The sequence below is a fragment of the Triturus cristatus genome, chromosome 1_1, assembly GCF_964204655.1.
Source record: "Triturus cristatus chromosome 1_1, aTriCri1.1, whole genome shotgun sequence".
Classification (NCBI taxonomy): domain Eukaryota; kingdom Metazoa; phylum Chordata; class Amphibia; order Caudata; family Salamandridae; genus Triturus; species Triturus cristatus.
The window spans coordinates 1,183,873,582-1,183,900,618 of NC_140579.1; positions in this window are offsets into that span (position 1 = coordinate 1,183,873,582).

Consider the following 27,037-nt stretch of genomic DNA (forward strand, 5'->3'; position numbering starts at 1 on the left):
TATATCTGCAGTGATAGTGATTTTACCTATATATGCAGTGATAGTGATCTCACACCTATATCTGAAGTAATATCTGCAGTGATAGGTATAGCACACCTATATCAGCAGTGATAGTGATCTCACACCAATATCTGCAGTGATGGTGATCTCACACCTATATCTGCAGTGATGGTGATCTCATCTATATCTGCAGTGATTGTGATCTCACACCCATATCTGAACTAATATCTGCAGTGATAGTGACCTCACACATATATCTGCAGTGATAGTGATCTCACACCTATATCTGCAGTGATAGTGATCTCACACCAAAAACTGCAGTGCTGGTGATCTTACATCTATATCTGCAGTGATTGTGATCTCACACCTATCTCTGCAATGATAGTGATCTCAAACCCATACCTGCAGTGATGGTGATCTCACCTATATCTGTGGTGATAGTGATCTCACAACTATATATGAAGTAATGGTGATCTTACACCTATAACTGCAGTAATAGTGATCCCACACCTATATCTGCAGTGATGGTAATCTCACACCTATATCTGCAATGATAGTGATCTCACACCTACATCTGCATTGATGCTGATCTCACACCTATATCTGCAGTGATGCTGATCTCACACCTATATCTGCAGTGATGGTCATCTCACACCAATATCTGCAGTGATGCTGATCTCACACCTATATCTGCAGTGACAGTGATCTCACACCTAAATCTGCAGTGGTGAAGATTGCACACCAATATCTACAGTGACAGAGATCTCACACCTATATCTGAAGTAATATCTGCAGTGATAGTGATCTTACACCTATATCAGCAGTGATAGTGAGCTCACACCTATATCTGTAGTGATGGTGATCTCACACCTATATCTGCAGTGATGGTGATCTCACACCAATGTCTGCAGTAATGGTGATCTCACACCTATATCTGCAGTGATAGTGATTTCACCTATTTCTGCAGTGACAATGATCTCACACCTATATCTGAAGTAATATCTGCAGTGATAGGTATAGCACACCTATATCAGCAGTGATAGTGATCTCACACCAATATCTGCAGTGATGGAGATCTCACGCCTGTATCTGTAGTGATGGTGATCTCACACCTATATCTGCAATGATAGTGATCTCACACCTATATCTGCAGTGATGGTGATCTCACACCTGTATCTGCAGTGATAGTGATCTCACACCTATAAATCAAGTAATAGTGATCTCACACCTATATCTGCAGTGATAATGATCTCACACCTATATCTGCAGTGATGGTGATCCCACACCTATATCTGCAGTGATGGTGATTTCACATCTATAACTGCAGAGGTAGTGATCTCACAACTATATCTGAAGTGATGGTGATTTCACTCCTATATCTGCAGTGATAGTGATCTCACACCTATATCTGAAGTAATATCTGCAGTGATAGGTATAGCACACCTATATCTGCAGTGATAGTGATCTCACCTATATATGCAGTGATAGTGATCTCACACCTATATCTGAAGTAATATCTGCAGTGATAGGGATAGCACACCTATATCAGCAGTGATAGTGATCTCACACCAATATCTGCAATGATGGTGATCTCACACCTGTATCTGTAGTGATGGTGATCTCACACCAATATCTGCAGTGATAGTGATCTCACACCTATATCTGCAGTGATGGTGATCTCACACCTATATCTGCAGTGATGGTGATCTCACACCTATATCTGCAGTGATGGTGATCTCACCTATATCTGCAGCGATTGTGATCTCACACCTATATCTGAACTAATATCTGCAGTGATAGTGACCTCACACATATATCTGCAGTGATAGTGATCTCACACCTATATATGCAGAGATAGTGATCTCACACCTATATCTGCAGTGATAGTGATTTCACACCTATATATCCAGTAGTAGGAATCTCACACCTATATCTCTAGTGATAGTGATCTCACACCTATATCTGCAGTGATGGTGATCTCACCTATATCTGCAGTGATAGTGATCTCACACCTATATCTGCAGAGATAGTGATCTCACACCAATAACTGCAGTGCCAGTGATCTTACACCTATATCTGCAGTGATAGTGATCTCATACCTATCTCTGCAATGATAGTGATCTCACACCCATATCTGCAGTGATGGTGATCTCACCTATATTTGTGGTGATAGTGATCTCACAACTATATATGAAGTAATGGTGATCTTACAGCTATATCTGCAGTGATAATGATCCCACACCTATATCTGCAGTGATGGGGATCTCACATCAATATCTGCAGTAATGGTGATCTCACACCTATATCTGCAGTGATAGTGATCTCACCTATATCTGCAGTGATAGTGATCTCACACCTATATCTGAAGTATTATCTGCAGTGATAGGTATAGCACACCTATATCAGCAGTGATAGTGATCTCACGCCAATATCTGCAGTGATGGAGATCTCACACCTGTATCTGTAGTGATGGTGATCTCACACCTATATCTGCAATGATTGTGATCTCACACCTATATCTGCAGTGATGGTGATCTCACACCTATATCAGCAGTGATAGTGATCTCACGCCAATATCTGCAGTGATGGAGATCTCACACCTGTATCTGTAGTGATGGTGATCTCACACCTATATTTGCAATGATAGTGATCTCACACCTACCTCTGCAGTGATGCTGATCTCACACCTATACCCGCAGTGATGCTGATCTCACACCTATATCTGCATTGATGGTCATCTCACACCGATATCTGCAGTGATGCTGATCTCACACCTATATCTACAGTGACAGAGATCTCACACCTATATCTGAAGTAATATCTGCAGTAATAGTGATCTTACACCTATATCAGCAGTGATAGTGATCTCTTACCAATATCTGCAGTGATAGTGATCTCACCTATATATGCAGTGATAGTGATCTCACACCTATATCTGAAGTAATATCTGCAGTGATAGGTATAGCACACCTATATCAGCAGTGATAGTAATCTCACACCAATATCTGCAGTGATGGTGATCTCACACCTGTATCTGTAGTGATGGCGATCTCACACCTATATCTGCAATGAAAGTGATCTCACACCAATATCTGCAGTGATAGTGATCTCACACCTATATCTGCAGTGATGGTGATCTCACACCTATATCTGCAGTGATGGTGATCTCACCTATATCTGCAGCAATTGTGATCTCACACCTATATCTGAACTAATATATGCAGTGATAGTGACCTCACACATATATCTGCAGTGATAGTGATCTCACACCTATATATGCAGAGATAGTGATCTCACATCTATATCTGCAGTGATAGTGATTTCACACCTATTTATCCAGTAGTAGTGATCTCACACTTATATCTCTAGTGATAGTGATCTCACACCTATATCTGCAGTGATGGTGATCTCACCTATATCTGCAGTGATAGTGATCTCACACCTATATCTGCAGTGATAGTGATCTCACACCGATATCTGCAGTGATGCTGATCTCACACCTATATCTACAGTGACAGAGATCTCACACCTATATTTGAAGTAATATCTGCAGTGATAGTGATCTTACACCTATATCAGCAGTGATAGTGATCTCACACCAATATCTGCAGTGATGTTGATCTCACACCAATATCTGCAGTGATGGTCATCTCACATCTATATCTGCAGTGATTCTGATCTCACACCTATATCTACAGTGACAGAGATCTCACACCTATATCTGAAGTAATATCTGCAGTGATAGTGATCTTACACCCATATCAGCAGTGATAGTGATCTCACACCAATATCTGCAGTGATGGTGATCTCACACCTATATCTGCAATGATAGTGATCTCACACCTACATCTGCAGTGATGCTGATCTCACACCTATATCTGCAGTGATGCTGATCTCACACCTATATCTGCAGTGATGGTCATCTCACACCAATATCTGCAGTGATGCTGATCTCACACCTATATCTACAGTGACAGAGATCTCACACCTATATCTGAAGTAATATCTGCAGTGATAGTGATCTTACACCTATATCAGCAGTGATAGTGAGCTCACACCTATATCTGTAGTGATGTTGATCTCACACCTATATCTGCAGTGATAGTGATCTCACACCAATATCTGCAGTGATAGTGATCACAAACCTATATCTACAGTAATAGAGATCTCACTCCAATATCTACAGTGATAGTGATCTCACATCTATGTCTGCAGTGATAGTGACCTCACACATATATCTGCAGTGATAGTGACCTCACACCTATATCTACAGTAATAGAGATCTCACTCCACTATCTACAGTGATAGTGATCTCACATCTATGTCTGCAGTGATAGTGATCTCACACCTATATCTGCAGTAATAGTGATCTCACACCTGTATCTGCAGTAATGGTGATCTCACACCTATATCTGCAGTGATAGTGATCCCACACCTATATCTACAGTGATAGTGGTCTCACACCAATATCTGCAGTGACGGTGATCTCATACCAATATCTACAGTGATAGAGATCTCACACCTATATCTACAGTGATGGTGATCTCACACCAATGTCTGCAGTAATGGTGATCTCACGCCTATATCTGCAGTGATAGTGATCTCAACTATATCTGCAGTGATAATGATCTCACACCTATATCTGAAGTAATATCTGCAGTGATAGGTATAGCACACCTATATCAGCAGTGATAGTGATCTCACACCAATATCTGCAGTGATGGAGATCTCACACCTGTATCTGTAGTGATGGTGATCTCACACCTATATCTGCAATGATAGTGATCTCACACCTATATCTGCAGTGATGGTGATCTCACACCTGTATCTACAGTGATAGTGATCTCACACCTATAACTCAAGTAATGGTGATCTCACACCTATATCTGCAGTGATAATGATCTCACACCTATATCTGCAGTGATGGTGATCCCACACCTATATCTGCAGTGATGGTGATTTCACATCTATAACTGCAGAGGTAGTGATCTCACAACTATATCTGAAGTGATGGTGATTTCACTCCTATAGCTGCAGTGATAGTGATCTCACACCTATATCTGAAGTAATATCTGCAGTGATAGGTATAGCACACCTATATCTGCAGTGATAGTGATATCACCTATATATGCAGTGATAGTGATCTCACACCTATATCTCAAGTAATATCTGCAGTGATAGGTATAGCACACCTATATCAGCAGTGATAGTAATCTCACACCAATATCTGCAGTGATGGTGATCTCACACCTGTATCTGTAGTGATGGCGATCTCACACCTATATCTGCAATGAAAGTGATCTCACACCAATATCTGCAGTGATAGTGATCTCACACCTATATCTGCAGTGATGGTGATCTCACACCTATATCTGCAGTGATGGTGATCTCACCTATATCTGCAGCAATTGTGATCTCACACCTATATCTGAACTAATATATGCAGTGATAGTGACCTCACACATATATCTGCAGTGATAGTGATCTCACACCTATATATGCAGAGATAGTGATCTCACATCTATATCTGCAGTGATAGTGATTTCACACCTATTTATCCAGTAGTAGTGATCTCACACCTATATCTGCAGTGATGGTGATCTCATCTATATCTGCAGCGATTGTGATCTCACACCTATATCTGAACTAATATCTGCAGTGATAGTGCCCTCACACATATATCTGCAGTGATAGTGATCTAACACCTATATATGCAGAGATATTGATCTCACACCTATATCTGCAGTGATAGTGATTTCACACCTATATATCCAGTAGTAGTGATCTCACACTTATATCTCTAGTGATAGTGATCTCACACCTATATCTGCAGTGATGGTGATCTCACCTATATCTGCAGTGATAGTGATCTCACACCTATATCTGCAGTGATAGTGATCTCACACCGATATCTGCAGTGATGCTGATCTCACACCTATATCTACAGTGACAGAGATCTCACACCTATATTTGAAGTAATATCTGCAGTGATAGTGATCTTACACCTATATCAGCAGTGATAGTGATCTCACACCAATATCTGCAGTGATGTTGATCTCACACCAATATCTGCAGTGATGGTCATCTCACATCTATATCTGCAGTGATTCTGATCTCACACCTATATCTACAGTGACAGAGATCTCACACCTATATCTGAAGTAATATCTGCAGTGATAGTGATCTTACACCCATATCAGCAGTGATAGTGATCTCACACCAATATCTGCAGTGATGGTGATCTCACACCTATATCTGCAATGATAGTGATCTCACACCTACATCTGCAGTGATGCTGATCTCACACCTATATCTGCAGTGATGCTGATCTCACACCTATATCTGCAGTGACGGTCATCTCACACCAATATCTGCAGTGATGCTGATCTCACACCTATATCTACAGTGACAGAGATCTCACACCTATATCTGAAGTAATATCTGCAGTGATAGTGATCTTACACCTATATCAGCAGTGATAGTGAGCTCACACCTATATCTGTAGTGATGTTGATCTCACACCTATATCTGCAGTGATAGTGATCTCACACCAATATCTGCAGTGATAGTGATCTCAAACCTATATCTACAGTAATAGAGATCTCACTCCAATATCTACAGTGATAGTGATCTCACATCTATGTCTGCAGTGATAGTGACCTCACACATATATCTGCAGTGATAGTGACCTCACACCTATATCTACAGTAATAGAGATCTCACTCCACTATCTACAGTGATAGTGATCTCACATCTATGTCTGCTGTGATAGTGATCTCACACCTATATCTGCAGTAATAGTGATCTCACACCTGTATCTGCAGTAATGGTGATCTCACACCTATATCTGCAGTGATAGTGATCCCACACCTATATCTACAGTGATAGTGGTCTCACACCAATATCTGCAGTGACGGTGATCTCATACCAATATCTACAGTGATAGAGATCTCACACCTATATCTGCAGTGATGGTGATCTCACACCAATGTCTGCAGTAATGGTGATCTCACACCTATATCTGCAGTGATAGTGATCTCAACTATATCTGCAGTGATAATGATCTCACACCTATATCTGAAGTAATATCTGCAGTGATAGGTATAGCACACCTATATCAGCAGTGATAGTGATCTCACACCAATATCTGCAGTGATGGAGATCTCACACCTGTATCTGTAGTGATGGTGATCTCACACCTATATCTGCAATGATAGTGATCTCACACCTATATCTGCAGTGATGGTGATCTCACACCTGTATCTACAGTGATAGTGATCTCACACCTATAACTCAAGTAATGGTGATCCTCACACCTATATCTGCAGTGATAATGATCTCACACCTATATCTGCAGTGATGGTGATCCCACACCTATATCTGCAGTGATGGTGATTTCACATCTATAACTGCAGAGGTAGTGATCTCACAACTATATCTGAAGTGATGGTGATTTCACTCCTATAGCTGCAGTGATAGTGATCTCACACCTATATCTGAAGTAATATCTGCAGTGATAGGTATAGCACACCTATATCTGCAGTGATAGTGATCTCACCTATATATGCAGTGATAGTGATCTCACACCTATATCTCAAGTAATATCTGCAGTGATAGGTATAGCACACCTATATCAGCAGTGATAGTAATCTCACACCAATATCTGCAGTGATGGTGATCTCACACCTGTATCTGTAGTGATGGCGATCTCACACCAATATCTGCAGTGATGGTGATCTCACACCTGTATCTGTAGTGATGGTGATCTCACACTAATATCTGCAGTGATAGTGATCTCACACCTATATCTGCAGTGATGGTGATCTCACCTATATCTGCAGCGATTGTGATCTCACACCTATATCTGAACTAATACATGCAGTGATAGTGACCTCACACATATATCTGCAGTGATAGTCATCTCACACCTATATATGCAGAGATAGTGATCTCACATCTATATCTGCAGTGATAGTGATTTCACACCTATTTATCCAGTAGTAGTGATCTCACACCTATATCTGCAGTGATGGTGATCTCATCTATATCTGCAGCGATTGTGAGCTCACACCTATATCTGAACTAATATCTGCAGTGATAGTGCCCTCACACATATATCTGCAGTGATAGTGATCTAACACCTATATATGCAGAGATATTGATCTCACACCTATATCTGCAGTGATAGTGATTTCACACCTATATATCCAGTAGTAGTGATCTCACACTTATATCTCTAGTGATAGTGATCTCACACCTATATCTGCAGTGATGGTGATCTCACCTATATCTGCAGTGATAGTGATCTCACACCTATATCTGCAGTGATAGTGATCTCACACCGATATCTGCAGTGATGCTGATCTCACACCTATATCTACAGTGACAGAGATCTCACACCTATATTTGAAGTAATATCTGCAGTGATAGTGATCTTACACCTATATCAGCAGTGATAGTGATCTCACACCATTATCTGCAGTGATGTTGATCTCACACCAATATCTGCAGTGATGGTCATCTTACATCTATATCTGCAGTGATTCTGATCTCACACCTATATCTACAGTGACAGAGATCTCACACCTATATCTGAAGTAATATCTGCAGTGATAGTGATCTTACACCCATATCAGCAGTTATAGTGATCTCACACCAATATCTGCAGTGATGGTGATCTCACACCTATATCTGCAATGATAGTGATCTCACACCTACATCTGCAGTGATACTGATCTCACACCTATATCTGCAGTGATGCTGATCTCACACCTATATCTGCAGTGATGGTCATCTCACACCAATATCTGCAGTGATGCTGATCTCACACCTATATCTACAGTGACAGAGATCTCACACCTATATCTGAAGTAATATCTGCAGTGATAGTGATCTTACACCTATATCAGCAGTGATAGTGAGCTCACACCTATATCTGTAGTGATGTTGATCTCACACCTATATCTGCAGTGATAGTGATCTCACACCAATATCTGCAGTGATAGTGATCTCAAACCTATATCTGCAGTGATGGTGATCTCACACCTATATCTGCAGTGATGGTGATCTCACCTATATCTGCAGTGATAGTGATCTCACAACTATAACTGAACTAATATCTGCATTTATAGTGACCTCACACATATATCTGCAGTGATAGTGACCTCACACCTATATCTACAGTAATAGAGATCTCACTCCAATATCTACAGTGATAGTGATCTCACATCTATGTCTGCAGTGATAGTGATCTCACACCTATATCTGCAGTAATAGTGATCTCACACCTGTATCTGCAGTAATGGTGATCTCACACCTATATCTGCAGTGATAGTGATCCCACACCTATATCTACAGTGATAGTGGTCTCACACCTATATCTGCAGTGATAGTGATCTCACACCTATATCTGCAGTGATAGTGATCTCACACCTATCTCTGAATTAATATCTGCAGTGATAGTGATCTCACACCTACATCTGCCGTGATAGTGATCTCACACCTATATCAGCAGTGATTGTGATCTCACAACAATATCTGCAGTGATGGTGATCTCACACCTATATCTACAGTGATAGTGATCCCACACCTATATCTACAGTGATAGTGGTCTCACACCAATATCTGCAGTGACGGTGATCTCATACCAATATCTACAGTGATAGAGATCTCACACCTATATCTGCAGTGATATTGATCTCACACCAATGTCTGCAGTAATGGTGATCTCACACCTATATCTGCAGTGATAGTGATCTCACCTATATCTGCAGTGATAATGATCTCACACCTATATCTGAAGTAATATCTGCAGTGATAGGTATAGCACACCTATATCAGCAGTGATAGTGATCTCACGCCAATATCTGCAGTGATGGAGATCTCACACCTGTATCTGTAGTGATGGTGATCTCACACCTATATCTGCAATGATAGTGATCTCACACCTATATCTGCAGTGATGGTGATCTCACACCTGTATCTACAGTGATAGTGATCTCACACCTATAACTCAAGTAATGGTGATCTCACACCTATATCTGCAGTGATAATGATCTCACACCTATATTTGCAGTGATGGTGATCCCACACCTATATCTGCAGTGATGGTGATTTCACATCTATAACTGCAGAGGTAGTGATCTCACAACTATATCTGAAGTGATGGTGATTTCACTCCTATAGCTGCAGTGATAGTGATCTCACACCTATATCTGAAGTAATATCAGCAGTGATAGGTATAGCACACCTATATCTGCAGTGATAGTGATCTCACCTATATATGCAGTGATAGTGATCTCACACCTATATCTGAAGTAATATCTGCAGTGATAGGTATAGCACACCTATATCAGCAGTGATAGTGATCTCACACCAATATCTGCAGTGATGGTGATCTCATACCTGTATCTGTAGTGATGGTGATCTCACACTAATATCTGCAGTGATAGTGATCTCACACCTATATCTGCAGTGATGGTGATCTCACACCTATATCTGCAGTGATGGTGATCTCACACCTATATCTGCAGTGATGGTGATCTCACCTATATCTGCAGTGATTGTGATCTCACACCTATATCTGAACTAATATCTGCAATGATAGTGACCTCACACATATATCTGCAGTGATAGTGATCTCACACCTATATATGCAGAGATAGTGATCTCACACCTATATCTGCAGTGATAGTGATTTCACACCTATATATCCAGTAGTAGGAATCTCACACCTATATCTCTAGTGATAGTGATCTCACACCTATATCTACAGTGATGGTGATCTCACCTATATCTGCAGTGATAGTGATCTCACACCTATATCTGCAGATATAGTGATCTCACACCAATAACTGCAGTGCCAGTGATCTTACACCTATATCTGCAGTGATAGTGATCTCATACCTATCTCTGCAATGATAGTGATCTCACACCCATATCTGCAGTGATGGTGATCTCACCTATATTTGTGGTGATAGTGATCTCACAACTATATATGAAGTAATGGTGATCTTACACCTATATCTGCAGTGATAGTGATCCCACACCTATATCTGCAGTGATGGGGATCTCACACCAATATCTGCAGTAATGGTGATCTCACACCTATATCTGCAGTGATAGTGATCTCACCTATATCTGCAGTGATAGTGATCTCACACCTATATCTGAAGTATTATCTGCAGTGATAGGTATAGCACACCTATATCAGCAGTGATAGTGATCTCACGCCAATATCTGCAGTGATGGAGATCTCACACCTGTATCTGTAGTGATGGTGATCTCACACCTATATCTGCAATGATAGTGATCTCACACCTACCTCTGCAGTGATGCTGATCTCACACCTATATCTGCAGTGATTGTGATCTCACACATATATATGAACTAATATGTGCAGTGATAGTGACCTCACACATATATCTGCAGTGATAGTGATCTAACACCTATATATGCAGAGATAGTGATCTCACACCGATATCTGCAGTGATAGTGATTTCACACCTATATATCCAGTAGTAGTGATCTCACACCTATATCTGCAGTGATGGTGATCTCACCTATATCTGCAGTGATTGTGATCTCACACCTATATCTGCAGTGATAGTGATTTCACACCTATATATCCAGTAGTAGTGATCTCACACTTATATCTCTAGTGATAGTGATCTCACACCTATATCTGCAGTGATGGTGATCTCACCTATATCTGCAGTGATAGTGATCTCACACCTATATCTGCAGTGATAGTGATCTCACACCGATATCTGCAGTGATGCTGATCTCACACCTATATCTACAGTGACAGAGATCTCACACCTATATTTGAAGTAATATCTGCAGGGATAGTGATCTTACACCTATATCAGCAGTGATAGTGATCTCACACCAATATCTGCAGTGATGTTGATCTCACACCAATATCTGCAGTGATGGTCATCTTACATCTATATCTGCAGTGATTCTGATCTCACACCTATATCTACAGTGACAGAGATCTCACACCTATATCTGAAGTAATATCTGCAGTGATAGTGATCTTACACCCATATCAGCAGTGATAGTGATCTCACACCAATATCTGCAGTGATGGTGATCTCACACCTATATCTGCAATGATAGTGATCTCACACCTACATCTGCAGTGATGCTGATCTCACACCTATATCTGCAGTGATGCTGATCTCACGCCTATATCTGCAGTGATGGTCATCTCACACCAATATCTGCAGTGATGCTGATCTCACACCTATATCTACAGTGACAGAGATCTCACACCTATATCTGAAGTAATGTCTGCAGTGATAGTGATCTTACACCTATATCAGCAGTGATAGTGAGCTCACACCTATATCTGTAGTGATGTTGATCTCACACCTATATCTGCAGTGATAGTGATCTCACACCAATATCTGCAGTGATAGTGATCTCAAACCTATATCTGCAGTGATGGTGATCTCACACCTATATCTGCAGTGATGGTGATCTCACCTATATCTGCAGTGATAGTGATCTCACAACTATAACTGAACTAATATCTGCATTTATAGTGACCTCACACATATATCTGCAGTGATAGTGACCTCACACCTATATCTACAGTAATAGAGATCTCACTCCAATATCTACAGTGATAGTGATCTCACATCTATGTCTGCAGTGATAGTGATCTCACACCTATATCTGCAGTAATAGTGATCTCACACCTGTATCTGCAGTAATGGTGATCTCACACCTATATCTGCAGTGATAGTGATCCCACACCTATATCTACAGTGATAGTGGTCTCACACCTATATCTGCAGTGATAGTGATCTCACACCTATATCTGCAGTGATAGTGATCTCACACCTATCTCTGAATTAATATCTGCAGTGATAGTGATCTCACACCTACATCTGCCGTGATAGTGATCTCACACCTATATCAGCAGTGATTGTGATCTCACAACAATATCTGCAGTGATGGTGATCTCACACCTATATCTACAGTGATAGTGATCCCACACCTATATCTACAGTGATAGTGGTCTCACACCAATATCTGCAGTGATGGTGATCTCATACCAATATCTACAGTGATAGAGATCTCACACCTATATCTGCAGTGATGGTGATCTCACACCAATGTCTGCAGTAATGGTGATCTCACACCTATATCTGCAGTGATAGTGATCTCACCTATATCTGCAGTGATAATGATCTCACACCTATATCTGAAGTAATATCTGCAGTGATAGGTATAGCACACCTATATCAGCAGTGATAGTGATCTCACGCCAATATCTGCAGTGATGGAGATCTCACACCTGTATCTGTAGTGATGGTGATCTCACACCTATATCTGCAATGATAGTGATCTCACACCTATATCTGCAGTGATGGTGATCTCACACCTGTATCTACAGTGATAGTGATCTCACACCTATAACTCAAGTAATGGTGATCTCACACCTATATCTGCAGTGATAATGATCTCACACCTATATTTGCAGTGATGGTGATCCCACACCTATATCTGCAGTGATGGTGATTTCACATCTATAACTGCAGAGGTAGTGATCTCACAACTATATCTGAAGTGATGGTGATTTCACTCCTATAGCTGCAGTGATAGTGATCTCACACCTATATCTGAAGTAATATCAGCAGTGATAGGTATAGCACACCTATATCTGCAGTGATAGTGATCTCACCTATATATGCAGTGATAGTGATCTCACACCTATATCTGAAGTAATATCTGCAGTGATAGGTATAGCACACCTATATCAGCAGTGATAGTGATCTCACACCAATATCTGCAGTGATGGTGATCTCATACCTGTATCTGTAGTGATGGTGATCTCACACTAATATCTGCAGTGATAGTGATCTCACACCTATATCTGCAGTGATGGTGATCTCACACCTATATCTGCAGTGATGGTGATCTCACACCTATATCTGCAGTGATGGTGATCTCACCTATATCTGCAGTGATTGTGATCTCACACCTATATCTGAACTAATATCTGCAATGATAGTGACCTCACACATATATCTGCAGTGATAGTGATCTCACACCTATATATGCAGAGATAGTGATCTCACACCTATATCTGCAGTGATAGTGATTTCACACCTATATATCCAGTAGTAGGAATCTCACACCTATATCTCTAGTGATAGTGATCTCACACCTATATCTGCAGTGATGGTGATCTCACCTATATCTGCAGTGATAGTGATCTCACACCTATATCTGCAGAGATAGTGATCTCACACCAATAACTGCAGTGCCAGTGATCTTACACCTATCTCTGCAGTGATAGTGATCCCACACCTATATCTGCAGTGATGGGGATCTCACACCAATATCTGCAGTAATGGTGATCTCACACCTATATCTGCAGTGATAGTGATCTCACCTATATCTGCAGTGATAGTGATCTCACACCTATATCTGAAGTATTATCTGCAGTGATAGGTATAGCACACCTATATCAGCAGTGATAGTGATCTCACGCCAATATCTGCAGTGATGGAGATCTCACACCTGTATCTGTAGTGATGGTGATCTCACACCTATATCTGCAATGATAGTGATCTCACACCTATATCTGCAGTGATGGAGATCTCACACCTGTATCTGTAGTGATGGTGATCTCACACCTATATCTGCAATGATAGTGATCTCACACCTACCTCTGCAGTGATGCTGATCTCACACCTATATCTGCAGTGATTGTGATCTCACACATATATATGAACTAATATGTGCAGTGATAGTGACCTCACACATATATCTGCAGTGATAGTGATCTCACACCTATATATGCAGAGATAGTGATCTCACACCTATATCTGCAGTGATAGTGATTTCACACCTATATATCCAGTAGTAGTGATCTCACACCTATATCTGCAGTGATGGTGATCTCACCTATATCTGCAGTGATTGTGATCTCACACCTATATCTGAACTAATATCTGCAGTGATAGTGACCTCACACATATATCTGCAGTGATAGTGATCTAACACCTATATATGCAGAGATAGTGATCTCCCACCTATATCTGCAGTGATAGTGATTTCACACCTATATATCCAGTAGTAGTGATCTCACACTTATATCTCTAGTGATAGTGATCTCACACCTATATCTGCAGTGATGGTGATCTCACCTATATCTGCAGTGATAGTGATCTCACACCTATATCTGCAGTGATAGTGATCTCACACTGATATCTGCAGTGATGCTTATCTCACACCTATATCTACAGTGACAGAGATCTCACACCTATATCTGAATTAATATCTGCAGTGATAGTGATCTTACACCTATATCAGCAGTGATAGTGATCTCATACCAATATATGCAGTGTTATTGATCTCCCACCAATATCTGCAGTGATGGTCATCTCACATCTATATCTGCAGTGATTCTGATCTCACACCTATATCTACAGTGACAGAGATCTCACACCTATATCTGAAGTAATATCTGCAGTGATAGTGATCTTACACCCATATCAGCAGTGATAGTGATCTCACACCAATATCTGCAGTGATGTTGATCTCACACCTATATCTGCAATGATAGTGATCTCACACCTACATCTGCAGTGATGCTGATCTCACACCTATATCTGCAGTGATGGTGATCTCACACCTATATCTGCAGTGATGGTGATCTCACCTATATCTGCAGCGATTGTGATCTCCACCTATATCTGAACTAATATCTGCAGTGATAGTGACCTCACACCTATATATGCAGAGATAGTGATCTCACATCTATATCTGCAGTGATAGTGATTTCACACCTATATATCCAGTAGTAGTGATCTCAAACCTATATCTGCAGTGATGGTGATCTCATCTATATCTGCAGTGATTGTGATCTCACACCTATATCTGAACTAATATCTGCTGTGATAGTGACCTCCCACATATATCTGCAGTGATAGTGATCTAACACCTATATATGCAGAGATAGTGATCTCACACCTATATCTGCAGTGATAGTGATTTCACACCTATATATCCAGTAGTAGTGATCTCACACTTATATCTCTAGTGATAGTGATCTCACACCTATATCTGCAGTGATGGTGATCTCACCTATATCTGCAGCGATAGTGATCTCACACCTATATCTGCAGTGATAGTGATCTCACACCGATATCTGCAGTGATGCTGATCTCACACCTATATCTACAGTGACAGAGATCTCACACCTATATCTGAAGTAATATCTGCAGTGATAGTGATCTTACACCTATATCAGCAGTGATAGTGATCTCACACCAATATCTGCAGTGATGTTGATCTCACACCAATATCTGCAGTGATGGTCATCTCACATCTATATCTGCAGTGATTCTGATCTCACACCTATATCTACAGTGAAAGAGATCTCACACCTATATCTGAAGTAATATCTGCAGTGATAGTGATCTTACACCCATATCAGCAGTGATAGTGATCTCACACCAATATCTGCAGTGATGGTGATCTCACACCTATATCTGCAGTGATGGTCATCTCACACCAATATCTGCAGTGATGCTGATCTCACACCTATATCTACAGTGACAGCGATCTCACACCTATATCTGAAGTAATATCTGCAGTGATAGTGATCTTACACCTATATCAGCAGTCATAGTGAGCTCACACCTATATATGTAGTGATGTTGATCTCACACCTATATCTGCAGTGATAGTGATCTCACACCAATATCTGCAGTGATAGTGATCTCAAACCTATATCTGCAGTGATGGTGATCTCACACCTATATCTGCAGTGATGGTGATCTCACCTATATCGGCAGTGATAGTGATCTCACAACTATAACTGAACTAATATCTGCATTTATAGTGACCTCACACATATATCTGCAGTGATAGTGACCTCACACCTATATCTACAGTAATAGAGATCTCACTCCAATATCTACAGTGATAGTGATCTCACATCTATGTCTGCAGTGATAGTGATCTCACACCTATATCTGCAGTAATAGTGATCTCACACCTGTATCTGCAGTAATGGTGATCTCACACCTATATCTGCAGTGATAGTGATCCCACACCTATATCTACAGTGATAGTGGTCTCACACCAATATCTGCAGTGACGGTGATCTCATACCAATATCTACAGTGATAGAGATCTCACACCTATATCTGCAGTGCTGGTGATCTCACACCAATGTCTGCAGTAATGGTGATCTCACACCTATATCTGCAGTGATAGTGATCTCACCTATATCTGCAGTGATAATGATCTCACACCTATATCTGAAGTAATATCTGCAGTGATAGGTATAGCACACCTATATCAGCAGTGATAGTGATCTCACGCCAATATCTGCAGCGATGGAGATCTCACACCTGTATCTGTAGTGATGGTGATCTCACACCTATATCTGCAATGATAGTGATCTCACACCTATATCTGCAGTGATGGTGATCTCACACCTGTATCTACAGTGATAGTGATCTCACACCTATAACTCAAGTAATGGTGATCTCACACCTATATCTGCAGTGATAATGATCTCACACCTATATCTGCAGTGATGGTGATCCCACACCTATATCTGCAGTGATGGTGATTTCACATCTATAACTGCAGAGGTAGTGATCTCACAACTATATCTGAAGTGATGTTGATTTCACTCCTATATCTGCAGTGATAGTGATCTCACACCTATATCTGAAGTAATATCTGCAGTGATAGGTATAGCACACCTATATCTGCAATGATAGTGATCTGACCTATATATGCAGTGATAGTGATCTCACACCTATATCTGAAGTAATATCTGCAGTGATAGGTATAGCACACCTATATCAGCAGTGATAGTGATCTCACACCAATATCTGCAGTGATGGTGATCTCACACCTGTATCTGTAGTGATGGTGATCTCACACTAATATCTGCAGTGATAGTGATCTCACACCTATATCTGCAGTGATGTTGATCTCACACCTATATCTGCAGTGATGGTGATCTCACACCTATATCTGCAGTGATGGTGATCTCACCTATATCTGCAGTGATTGTGATCTCACACCTATATCTGAACTAATATCTGCAGTGATAGTGACCTCACACATATTTCTGCAGTGATAGTGATCTCACACCTATAAATGCAGAGATAGTGATCTCACACCTATATCTGCAGTGATAGTGATTTCACACCTATATATCCAGTAGTAGGAATCTCACACCTATATCTCTAGTGATAGTGATCTCACACCTATATCTGCAGTGATGGTGATCTCACCTATATCTGCAGTGATAGTGATCTCACACCTATATCTGCAGAGATAGTGATCTCACACCAATAACTGCAGTGCCAGTGATCTTACACCTATATCTGCAGTGATAGTGATCTCATACCTATCTCTGCAATGATAGTGATCTCACACCCATATCTGCAGTGATGGTGATCTCACCTATATTTGTGGTGATAGTGATATCACAACTATATATGAAGTAATGGTGATCTTACACCTATATCTGCAGTGATAGTGATCCCACCCCTATATCTGCAGTGATGGGGATCTCACACCAATATCTGCAGTAATGGTGATCTCACATCTATATCTGCAGTGATAGTGATCTCACCTTTATCTGCAGTGATAGTGATCTCACACCTATATCTGAAGTATTATCTGCAGTGATAGGTATAGCACACCTATATCAGCAGTGATAGTGATCTCACACCAATATCTGCAGTGATGGAGATCTCACACCTGTATCTGTAGTGATGGTGATCTCACACCTATATCTGCAATGATAGTGATCTCACACCTACCTCTGCAGTGATGCTGATCTCACACCTATACCCGTAGTGATGCTGATCTCACAACTATATCTGCATTGATGGTCATCTCACACCGATATCTGCAGTGATGCTGATCTCACACCTATATCTACAGCGACAGAGATCTCACACCTATATCTGAAGTAATATCTGCAGTAATAGTGATCTTACACCTATATCAGCAGTGATAGTGATCTCTTACCAATATCTGCAGTGATAGTGATTTCACCTATATATGCAGTGATAGTGATCTCACACCTATATCTGAAGTAATATCTGCAGTGATAGGTATAGCACACCTATATCAGCAGTGATATTAATCTCACACCAATATCTGCAGTGATGGTGATCTCACACCTGTATCTGTAGTGATGGTGATCTCACACCTATATCTGCAATGATAGTAATCTCACACCAATATCTGCACTGATAGTGATCTCACACCTATATCTGCAGTGATGGTGATCTCACCTATATCTGCAGCGATTGTGATCTCACACCTATATCTGAACTAATATCTGCAGTGATAGTGACCTCACACATATATCTGCAGTGATAGTGATCTCACACCTATATATGCAGAGATAGTGATCTCACATCTATATCTGCAGTGATAGTGATTTCACACCTATATATCCAGTAGTAGTGATCTCACACCTATATCTGCAGTGATGGTGATCTCATCTATATCTGCAGCGATTGTGATCTCACACCTATATCTGAACTAATATCTGCATTGATAGTGACCTCACACATATATCTGCAGTGATAGTGATCTAACACCTATATATGCAGAGATAGTGATCTCCCACCTATATCTGCAGTGATAGTGATTTCACACCTATATATCCAGTAGTAGTGATCTCACACTTATATCTCTAGTGATAGTGATCTCACACCTATATCTGCAGTGATGGTGATCTCACACCTATATCTGCAGTGATGGTTATCTCACCTATATCTGCAGTGATAGTGATCTCACACCTATATCTGCAGTGATAGTGATCTCACACCTATATCTGCAGTGATGGTGATCTCACACCTGTATCTACAGTGATAGTGATCTCACACCTATAACTCAAGTAATGGTGATCTCACACCTATATCTGCAGTGATAATGATCTCACACCTATATTTGCAGTGATGGTGATCCCACACCTATATCTGCAGTGATGGTGATTTCACATCTATAACTGCAGAGGTAGTGATCTCACAACTATATCTGAAGTGATGGTGATTTCACTCCTATAGCTGCAGTGATAGTGATCTCACACCTATATCTGAAGTAATATCAGCAGTGATAGGTATAGCACACCTATATCTGCAGTGATAGTGATCTCACCTATATATGCAGTGATAGTGATCTCACACCTATATCTGAAGTAATATCTGCAGTGATAGGTATAGCACACCTATATCAGCAGTGATAGTGATCTCACACCAATATCTGCAGTGATGGTGATCTCATACCTGTATCTGTAGTGATGGTGATCTCACACTAATATCTGCAGTGATAGTGATCTCACACCTATATCTGCAGTGATGGTGATCTCACACCTATATCTGCAGTGATGGTGATCTCACACCTATATCTGCAGTGATGGTGATCTCACCTATATCTGCAGTGATTGTGATCTCACACCTATATCTGAACTAATATCTGCAATGATAGTGACCTCACACATATATCTGCAGTGATAGTGATCTCACACCTATATATGCAGAGATAGTGATCTCACACCTATATCTGCAGTGATAGTGATTTCACACCTATATATCCAGTAGTAGGAATCTCACACCTATATCTCTAGTGATAGTGATCTCACACCTATATCTACAGTGATGGTGATCTCACCTATATCTGCAGTGATAGTGATCTCACACCAATAACTGCAGTGCCAGTGATCTTACACCTATATCTGCAGTGATAGTGATCTCATACCTATCTCTGCAATGATAGTGATCTCACACCCATATCTGCAGTGATGGTGATCTCACCTATATTTGTGGTGATAGTGATCTCACAACTATATATGAAGTAATGGTGATCTTACACCTATATCTGCAGTGATAGTGATCCCACACCTATATCTGCAGTGATGGGGATCTCACACCAATATCTGCAGTAATGGTGATCTCACACCTATATCTGCAGTGATAGTGATCTCACCTATATCTGCAGTGATAGTGATCTCACACCTATATCTGAAGTATTATCTGCAGTGATAGGTATAGCACACCTATATCAGCAGTGATAGTGATCTCACGCCAATATCTGCAGTGATGGAGATCTCACACCTGTATCTGTAGTGATGGTGATCTCACACCTATATCTGCAATGATAGTGATCTCACACCTACCTCTGCAGTGATGCTGATCTCACACCTATATCTGCAGTGATTGTGATCTCACACATATATATGAACTAATATGTGCAGTGATAGTGACCTCACACATATATCTGCAGTGATAGTGATCTAACACCTATATATGCAGAGATAGTGATCTCACACCGATATCTGCAGTGATAGTGATGTCACACCTATATATCCAGTAGTAGTGATCTCACACCTATATCTGCAGTGATGGTGATCTCACCTATATCTGCAGTGATTGTGATCTCACACCTATATCTGCAGTGATAGTGATTTCACACCTATATATCCAGTAGTAGTGATCTCACACTTATATCTCTAGTGATAGTGATCTCACACCTATATCTGCAGTGATGGTGATCTCACCTATATCTGCAGTGATAGTGATCTCACACCTATATCTGCAGTGATAGTGATCTCACACCGATATCTGCAGTGATGCTGATCTCACACCTATATCTACAGTGACAGAGATCTCACACCTATATTTGAAGTAATATCTGCAGGGATAGTGATCTTACACCTATATCAGCAGTGATAGTGATCTCACACCAATATCTGCAGTGATGTTGATCTCACACCAATATCTGCAGTGATGGTCATCTTACATCTATATCTGCAGTGATTCTGATCTCACACCTATATCTACAGTGACAGAGATCTCACACCTATATCTGAAGTAATATCTGCAGTGATAGTGATCTTACACCCATATCAGCAGTGATAGTGATCTCACACCAATATCTGCAGTGATGGTGATCTCACACCTATATCTGCAATGATAGTTATCTCACACCTACATCTGCAGTGATGCTGATCTCACACCTATATCTGCAGTGATGCTGATCTCACGCCTATATCTGCAGTGATGGTCATCTCACACCAATATCTGCAGTGATGCTGATCTCACACCTATATCTACAGTGACAGAGATCTCACACCTATATCTGAAGTAATGTCTGCAGTGATAGTGATCTTACACCTATATCAGCAGTGATAGTGAGCTCACACCTATATCTGTAGTGATGTTGATCTCACACCTATATCTGCAGTGATAGTGATCTCACACCAATATCTGCAGTGATAGTGATCTCAAACCTATATCTGCAGTGATGGTGATCTCACACCTATATCTGCAGTGATGGTGATCTCACCTATATCTGCAGTGATAGTGATCTCACAACTATAACTGAACTAATATCTGCATTTATAGTGACCTCACACATATATCTGCAGTGATAGTGACCTCACACCTATATCTACAGTAATAGAGATCTCACTCCAATATCTACAGTGATAGTGATCTCACATCTATGTCTGCAGTGATAGTGATCTCACACCTATATCTGCAGTAATAGTGATCTCACACCTGTATCTGCAGTAATGGTGATCTCACACCTATATCTGCAGTGATAGTGATCCCACACCTATATCTACAGTGATAGTGGTCTCACACCTATATCTGCAGTGATAGTGATCTCACACCTATATCTGCAGTGATAGTGATCTCACACCTATCTCTGAATTAATATCTGCAGTGATAGTGATCTCACACCTACATCTGCCGTGATAGTGATCTCACACCTATATCAGCAGTGATTGTGATCTCACAACAATATCTGCAGTGATGGTGATCTCACACCTATATCTACAGTGATAGTGATCCCACACCTATATCTACAGTGATAGTGGTCTCACACCAATATCTGCAGTGATGGTGATCTCATACCAATATCTACAGTGATAGAGATCTCACACCTATATCTGCAGTGATGGTGATCTCACACCAATGTCTGCAGTAATGGTGATCTCACACCTATATCTGCAGTGATAGTGATCTCACCTATATCTGCAGTGATAATGATCTCACACCTATATCTGAAGTAATATCTGCAGTGATAGGTATAGCACACCTATATCAGCAGTGATAGTGATCTCACGCCAATATCTGCAGTGATGGAGATCTCACACCTGTATCTGTAGTGATGGTGATCTCACACCTATATCTGCAATGATAGTGATCTCACACCTATATCTGCAGTGATGGTGATCTCACACCTGTATCTACAGTGATAGTGATCTCACACCTATAACTCAAGTAATGGTGATCTCACACCTATATCTGCAGTGATAATGATCTCACACCTATATTTGCAGTGATGGTGATCCCACACCTATATCTGCAGTGATGGTGATTTCACATCTATAACTGCAGAGGTAGTGATCTCACAACTATATCTGAAGTGATGGTGATTTCACTCCTATAGCTGCAGTGATAGTGATCTCACACCTATATCTGAAGTAATATCAGCAGTGATAGGTATAGCACACCTATATCTGCAGTGATAGTGATCTCACCTATATATGCAGTGATAGTGATCTCACACCTATATCTGAAGTAATATCTGCAGTGATAGGTATAGCACACCTATATCAGCAGTGATAGTGATCTCACACCAATATCTGCAGTGATGGTGATCTCATACCTGTATCTGTAGTGATGGTGATCTCACACTAATATCTGCAGTGATAGTGATCTCACACCTATATCTGCAGTGATGGTGATCTCACACCTATATCTGCAGTGATGGTGATCTCACACCTATATCTGCAGTGATGGTGATCTCACCTATATCTGCAGTGATTGTGATCTCACACCTATATCTGAACTAATATCTGCAATGATAGTGACCTCACACATATATCTGCAGTGATAGTGATCTCACACCTATATATGCAGAGATAGTGATCTCACACCTATATCTGCAGTGATAGTGATTTCACACCTATATATCCAGTAGTAGGAATCTCACACCTATATCTCTAGTGATAGTGATCTCACACCTATATCTGCAGTGATGGTGATCTCACCTATATCTGCAGTGATAGTGATCTCACACCTATATCTGCAGAGATAGTGATCTCACACCAATAACTGCAGTGCCAGTGATCTTACACCTATCTCTGCAGTGATAGTGATCCCACACCTATATCTGCAGTGATGGGGATCTCACACCAATATCTGCAGTAATGGTGATCTCACACCTATATCTGCAGTGATAGTGATCTCACCTATATCTGCAGTGATAGTGATCTCACACCTATATCTGAAGTATTATCTGCAGTGATAGGTATAGCACACCTATATCAGCAGTGATAGTGATCTCACGCCAATATCTGCAGTGATGGAGATCTCACACCTGTATCTGTAGTGATGGTGATCTCACACCTATATCTGCAATGATAGTGATCTCACACCTATATCTGCAGTGATGGAGATCTCACACCTGTATCTGTAGTGATGGTGATCTCACACCTATATCTGCAATGATAGTGATCTCACACCTACCTCTGCAGTGATGCTGATCTCACACCTATATCTGCAGTGATTGTGATCTCACACATATATATGAACTAATATGTGCAGTGATAGTGACCTCACACATATATCTGCAGTGATAGTGATCTCACACCTATATATGCAGAGATAGTGATCTCACACCTATATCTGCAGTGATAGTGATTTCACACCTATATATCCAGTAGTAGTGATCTCACACCTATATCTGCAGTGATGGTGATCTCACCTATATCTGCAGTGATTGTGATCTCACACCTATATCTGAACTAATATCTGCAGTGATAGTGACCTCACACATATATCTGCAGTGATAGTGATCTAACACCTATATATGCAGAGATAGTGATCTCCCACCTATATCTGCAGTGATAGTGATTTCACACCTATATATCCAGTAGTAGTGATCTCACACTTATATCTCTAGTGATAGTGATCTCACACCTATATCTGCAGTGATGGTGATCTCACCTATATCTGCAGTGATAGTGATCTCACACCTATATCTGCAGTGATAGTGATCTCACACTGATATCTGCAGTGATGCTTATCTCACACCTATATCTACAGTGACAGAGATCTCACACCTATATCTGAATTAATATCTGCAGTGATAGTGATCTTACACCTATATCAGCAGTGATAGTGATCTCATACCAATATATGCAGTGTTATTGATCTCCCACCAATATCTGCAGTGATGGTCATCTCACATCTATATCTGCAGTGATTCTGATCTCACACCTATATCTACAGTGACAGAGATCTCACACCTATATCTGAAGTAATATCTGCAGTGATAGTGATCTTACACCCATATCAGCAGTGATAGTGATCTCACACCAATATCTGCAGTGATGTTGATCTCACACCTATATCTGCAATGATAGTGATCTCACACCTACATCTGCAGTGATGCTGATCTCACACCTATATCTGCAGTGATGGTGATCTCACACCTATATCTGCAGTGATGGTGATCTCACCTATATCTGCAGCGATTGTGATCTCCACCTATATCTGAACTAATATCTGCAGTGATAGTGACCTCACACCTATATATGCAGAGATAGTGATCTCACATCTATATCTGCAGTGATAGTGATTTCACACCTATATATCCAGTAGTAGTGATCTCAAACCTATATCTGCAGTGATGGTGATCTCATCTATATCTGCAGTGATTGTGATCTCACACCTATATCTGAACTAATATCTGCAGTGATAGTGACCTCCCACATATATCTGCAGTGATAGTGATCTAACACCTATATATGCAGAGATAGTGATCTCACACCTATATCTGCAGTGATAGTGATTTCACACCTATATATCCAGTAGTAGTGATCTCACACTTATATCTCTAGTGATAGTGATCTCACACCTATATCTGCAGTGATGGTGATCTCACCTATATCTGCAGCGATAGTGATCTCACACCTATATCTGCAGTGATAGTGATCTCACACCGATATCTGCAGTGATGCTGATCTCACACCTATATCTACAGTGACAGAGATCTCACACCTATATCTGAAGTAATATCTGCAGTGATAGTGATCTTACACCTATATCAGCAGTGATAGTGATCTCACACCAATATCTGCAGTGATGTTGATCTCACACCAATATCTGCAGTGATGGTCATCTCACATCTATATCTGCAGTGATTCTGATCTCACACCTATATCTACAGTGAAAGAGATCTCACACCTATATCTGAAGTAATATCTGCAGTGATAGTGATCTTACACCCATATCAGCAGTGATAGTGATCTCACACCAATATCTGCAGTGATGGTGATCTCACACCTATATCTGCAGTGATGGTCATCTCACACCAATATCTGCAGTGATGCTGATCTCACACCTATATCTACAGTGACAGCGATCTCACACCTATATCTGAAGTAATATCTGCAGTGATAGTGATCTTACACCTATATCAGCAGTCATAGTGAGCTCACACCTATATATGTAGTGATGTTGATCTCACACCTATATCTGCAGTGATAGTGATCTCACACCAATATCTGCAGTGATAGTGATCTCAAACCTATATCTGCAGTGATGGTGATCTCACACCTATATCTGCAGTGATGGTGATCTCACCTATATCGGCAGTGATAGTGATCTCACAACTATAACTGAACTAATATCTGCATTTATAGTGACCTCACACATATATCTGCAGTGATAGTGACCTCACACCTATATCTACAGTAATAGAGATCTCACTCCAATATCTACAGTGATAGTGATCTCACATCTATGTCTGCAGTGATAGTGATCTCACACCTATATCTGCAGTAATAGTGATCTCACACCTGTATCTGCAGTAATGGTGATCTCACACCTATATCTGCAGTGATAGTGATCCCACACCTATATCTACAGTGATAGTGGTCTCACACCAATATCTGCAGTGACGGTGATCTCATACCAATATCTACAGTGATAGAGATCTCACACCTATATCT